Source organism: Echinops telfairi, unplaced genomic scaffold (assembly GCF_000313985.2).
Source record: "Echinops telfairi isolate 266 unplaced genomic scaffold, ASM31398v2 ScPeMD7_44;HRSCAF=162, whole genome shotgun sequence".
In the NCBI taxonomy this organism is placed as follows: domain Eukaryota; kingdom Metazoa; phylum Chordata; class Mammalia; order Afrosoricida; family Tenrecidae; genus Echinops; species Echinops telfairi.
The window spans coordinates 5,966,964-5,972,290 of record NW_022103942.1 but is presented as its reverse complement, the minus strand read 5'-3'; positions in this window follow the sequence as shown (position 1 = coordinate 5,972,290).

Below are 5,327 nucleotides of genomic sequence, written 5' to 3'. Positions count from 1 at the left end.
TTTTCTTTTTTTTTAAACTACTTTAACTTCTAGTAGCTGGCTGTGTAGATGCCTCTTCCATAAGTGTCTGTCTTTACAAGGTATCTTCCTCCCTGTGTGTCTCTGTGTAGATCTTGGGGTTTTTTTGATAACTCAGAAGTCATAGGTGAAGGACTCACCCTAATGTAGTGCCTCTTCATTAACTTAACAAAAGAATAACCGTATTTTGAAAATAGGATTACAACCACAAATATAGGAGACTAGGCTTCCATATATATTTTGAGGAGTGTGAAAATTAAATCAGTATCAAATGGAAGCGGATGCCTTCTTCAATAAATGGTGCTGGAAAAAATGGATATCTACCTGTAGAAAAATGAAACAAGACCCTTACCTCACTCCATGCACAAGAATAAATTCAAGGTGGATCACAGACCCTGAGGTAAAACCCCAAACTATTAGGGCCACTAATGAAGGAATTGGGACAAACCTGAGAACCTTGGTGCAGGGAATACATAGGCTATCAGAAATAGGGAAGGATACAAATACAGAGGAGTCACAAATAGACAAGTGGGATATACTAAAGATAAATTACCCATGTACATCGAAAGAGTTCACTAAGAGAGTAATAAGAGAGCATCTTTAGCAATGACACATAAGACAAAGGCCTTATTACTAAAATCTACAACACTTTGCAAGCTTACAATAAGAAATAAAACTAACTGCCAACTAAGGAGGTGGGCAAAGAACCTGAACAGAATTTTCACAGGGGCAGAAATCGAATGGCCAATAAACATATGAGAAAATGTTCCCAATCATTAGCCATAAGAGAAATGCAAATCAAAACAACTATGAGGTACCACCAAACACCCTCAAAGATAGCTAATTTCAAAAAGTCAGAAAGTGACAAGTGTTGGAGGGGCTGTGGGGAGATAGGAATGCTCATCCATTGCAGGTGGACCTGTATGTATGTTTTGTCACTATGGAAATCGATCCGGCGATTTCTCAAACAGATGGAAACCGATTTACCATATGACCCAGCAATCCTTCTACTGGGCACATACCCAGAACAGGCAAGAGACAAACCACGGCCAGGCATCTGTGCTCCAATGTTCCTCATGGCACAGGTCACAATTGCAAGTAGTTGGAGACAACCCAAATTTCCATCAACAGACGAATGGATTAAAAAACTCTGGTACATGCATACAATGGAGTACTACGCATCCCTAAAATGTAGCGATGAATGTAGGAGGCACATTGCCACATGGGAAGAACTGGAGGAAATCATCCTAAGGGAAGTAAGCCAAGCACAAAAGGACAAGCACAACATGAGTCCACTGCGATAAGCTTGAAAAAAATGGGGCATAGGAGACAAGCTACTACATACATACATCCCTGGGGTGAGGTCCATCAACTATGGCAGGGGCCAAACCCAATCCAGGGATACATAGGACAGCCAAATAAATAAAAGCATGAAAGAAAGAGAAAGAAAAAGACATGGGGGAGGGAGCAGGGCACTAATCCACCCAATGGGCATATTGTTTATATCTCCACAGGAAAGGGAGAGAGAGACCAGGCTTCATTACAATGCTTCAAGAAGTGAATACAACATACCTGCATGTACCAGGGAACCAATAGAGAGGTCTACAGGGGCCCCCCAATCCCAACTATCTGGACTCCCTCCCCCACACTCAGAAGAATGCACTTCAGAGGACAGCACTATGGCTACAGCTTGGGGAGAGAGGCATGTCAGATTAGAGCACACAGGAGAAACTCAAAGGGACCCAGAGGGAGGAGAGGACATCTTGGATCACCAAGCCTTAAGGACGATGTTCCCGCTCATAGCAAACAATGCATGTCCCTCACAAAACCATGACGCTGAGGGGGACAAAACTGGAGACAGTGCAGGAATATGCAGTGTGGCCCCATCATGCTGGGGCAAGGCACTGAGAGCATGCAGCAAAGCAGCAGGGAAGCAGAATGATGAAACCCCCGGAAATCCCCAAAATAGACTTGGGAGACAGAGTGTGGCACCCCATCAGACTCGACTGGAAAACACTCATAAGGCCAACAAACAGACCTTGAACTATGTATAGGCTTTTCCATTTGTGCCAGTGGCTTTCTTTTTGTTTTTGTTATTTTGTGTTTGTTTTTTGCTGTTGTTATTATTTTGTTGGTTTTGACTTCCTTTGTTGTTTTATTTGGCTTTGCCTGGTTTTTGCACGTATTAATGTATCTGCATGTCTAACTAGATAAGTTGGGCGAGATAATTTGGAGATGAAAAGAACGGGACCCATTGTTCTGGGGGGGATACGGGAGAAGGGGAACTGGGAGAAAGGAAGGGGAGGGGGAAGCAACCTAGGAACAAGGGAACAACAGGTGAAATAAAATCAATGGAAGGAAGGTCGTAGGATGCCTAGTGGGGATCAATCAAGGGCAATGTAGAAGCGAGGAATTACTAAACCTGAATGAAGGTGGAACATGATGATGGGACAAGAGAAAATTAAAAAGGAAATAGAGGAAAGAACCAGGAGACAAAGGACATTTATAGAGGCCTAAATACAGGCATGTATATATGTAAATATATATACAATGAGAGGGGAATAGAACTATGTACTCATATCTATATGTTAAGAATTAAAGTTGCAGATGGACATTGGGCCTCAACTCAAGCACTCCCTTAATACAAGAACACTTTGTTCTAACAATCCAGCATTCTGTGATGCTCACCTTCCTGACAGGATCACTGAAGTAAAAATGGGTGCATAAGAAAATGTGAAGAAAGCTGATGGTGTCCGGCTATCAAAAGATATAGATTCTGGGGTGTTAAAGGCTTGAAGACAAACAAGCAGCTATCTAGCTCAGAAGCAACAAAGCTCACATGGAAGAAGCACGCCAGCCTGTGTGATCATGAGGTTTCAATGGGATCAGGTATCAGGCAGCTAAGGCCCAGAATAAAACCTTATCCAAGGTGAATGGGGGGAAGGCGTGGAGTGGAGACCCAATGCCCATCTCTAGACAATTGGACATCCCCTCACACAGGGGTCACAGGGAAGAAATGAACCAGTCAGGGTGCTATATATATATATCACCATAGACACACAATTTTCCTCTAGCTCATTGATGCTTCCTTCCCCTCACTATCATGACCTCAATTCTACCTTACAAATCAGATTAGACCAGAGCATGCACACTGCTACAGATAAGAGCCTATAACACAGGGGATTCAGGATAGATAAACCCTCCAGGGCCAACAAGGAGAGTAGAGATACCAGGAGGATTAGGGGACGATGGGGGGAGAAAGGGGGAACCAATCACAAGGATCAACCAAGATTAGAACCACCTCCCAAGGGAACAAAAAAGGGAAAAGTGAGTGAGGGGTGATGGAGGACGACGTAAGATATGGAAAAAAATAGTCTATAACTTATCAAGGGTTCGTGAGGGAGGGCAGGCAGGTGTGTGGGGGGGAAGAAACGGGGAGCTGATATCAGGGGCTCAAGTGGGAAGAGAATGCTTTGAAATAATGATGATGGCATATATGGAACCGTGCTTGACACATTGGAGGAATGTATGGATTGTGATAAGAGATGTAACTTCCCCCAATAAAAGTATTTTTAAAAAAGGGAGTGCTGAAGCAGGGAAAAAAAGTTATGCATAAAACAGTTCTAGGTGCAAATCTGGTGACACTACAGACCTTGAAGAACTTATATACCTCACCGAACATCAGTTTCTTTATCTGTAATTTGGGGATAATGCTATTTATATAACTTTATTAATTTGGGATAAATGGCAGATTTATTGTTACCATTACATAAAGAACAAATGTGAAAAAAATTCAATAAGTAATAGCTTTTAACCCAAGCATTTTGACCCCAAGACACACGATTTCAACTAAATTTGGATTCAATTCTGATCTCTAGCATGTAGAACCTCTGTAGCTTTGAGTACTTCATTTACTATCTTATCCTGAGTCTCATTCTCATGGGTTAAAGGGCTGTGGTATGGATTACCATATATAAAATGATAGAATACCACTGAGAAGCACAGTGCCTGGCCCACAGAAAAGTTTAAGTGAGTAATTGCTCTTCCTTTTCCTTTTTAACTGCTGTTCTGGATCAGGTTTTCTAAAATTGTGTTGAAGAGAACGCTTTTTATTTTTTCTTTTCCAGAACCACCTGGGGTACTTATTAAAAATGCAGTGAGAGCGTTTCTTATGCTCAAGGATATTCAGTTCATAGCTCAAAGGTTTGGTATAGTTAAATAAGCAAAGTAAAAATTTAATGCCATTTTCTAGCTGTAGCAATAAAAAGAAATTACTAAGTATCCTTTGAATTCTGAACAGATGTAACTTTCGGACCATCTGAATCAACAGCATCACAAACATGTCAATGAAACATAAAAATCTGAAGGAATTTTGCAGCATCACCACTCAATCATATTAAAAATATGATACTGAGATTTACAAAAGTATTACTTATGTAGGAACCATACACAAGCACATGCATAAATGTGAGAATGTATATAGAGGCACATGCTACATAGATGCAGGAAAAGCTGTAACAAAATACAACTGTCTTCTTGGGTAAGCAAGTTTCTTCTGAAGTGCACAGAAAAAGAGAGCAAAGTGACCTCATTAGACAAATCACTTTCATGTGGGAGAGGTCATGTAGGGAGAAGTAACAGACTAATGCCTCTGCCCAGTTAGTGTTTGCAACCTACCCTTACTCACAGGTTTATAATTGTTCATCTCCAAAATTTTACAGGGGTCAAGAGGTGAGGGGAATCGCTAGGGACATTTGGGACACTTCTCTCTAGTATTTAGTATTAAAGATGAGCAATGTTTTGACTCAATAATTCATGTAAATATTAATCATGCAATGCAGTGCAATGGATCTGAAACTTTGTTGGGTGTCAGAATCACCTGAGAACTTGGTACAAAAACAAAGGCTTATACCTTATTCTGCTTCAAGAAACCTACCCTTCTGTGGCCCTTCTGAGTTTTCTAGGTAATTCTGATACACAGCAAGGTGTGAGATATACCATTCTGTTGTTAGGTGCCATCCAGCCAGTTCTGACTCACAGAGACCCTGTGTACAACAGAATGAAGCACCACCAGGTCTTGTGCCAGCTAATTCTTCTTATGCTTGAGCCCATTGTTGCAGCCATTGTGTCAATCCATCCTTTGAGAGCCTTCCTCTTTTCTGCTGCCCCAATACTGCGTCAAGCATGACGTCCTCCAGGGACTTATCTCTCCCACAACATGTCCAAAGTATGTGAGATGAAGTCACACCATCCTTGCCTCTAAGGAATATCCTTGCTGTACTTCTTCCAAGACAGATTTAGTGGTTCAT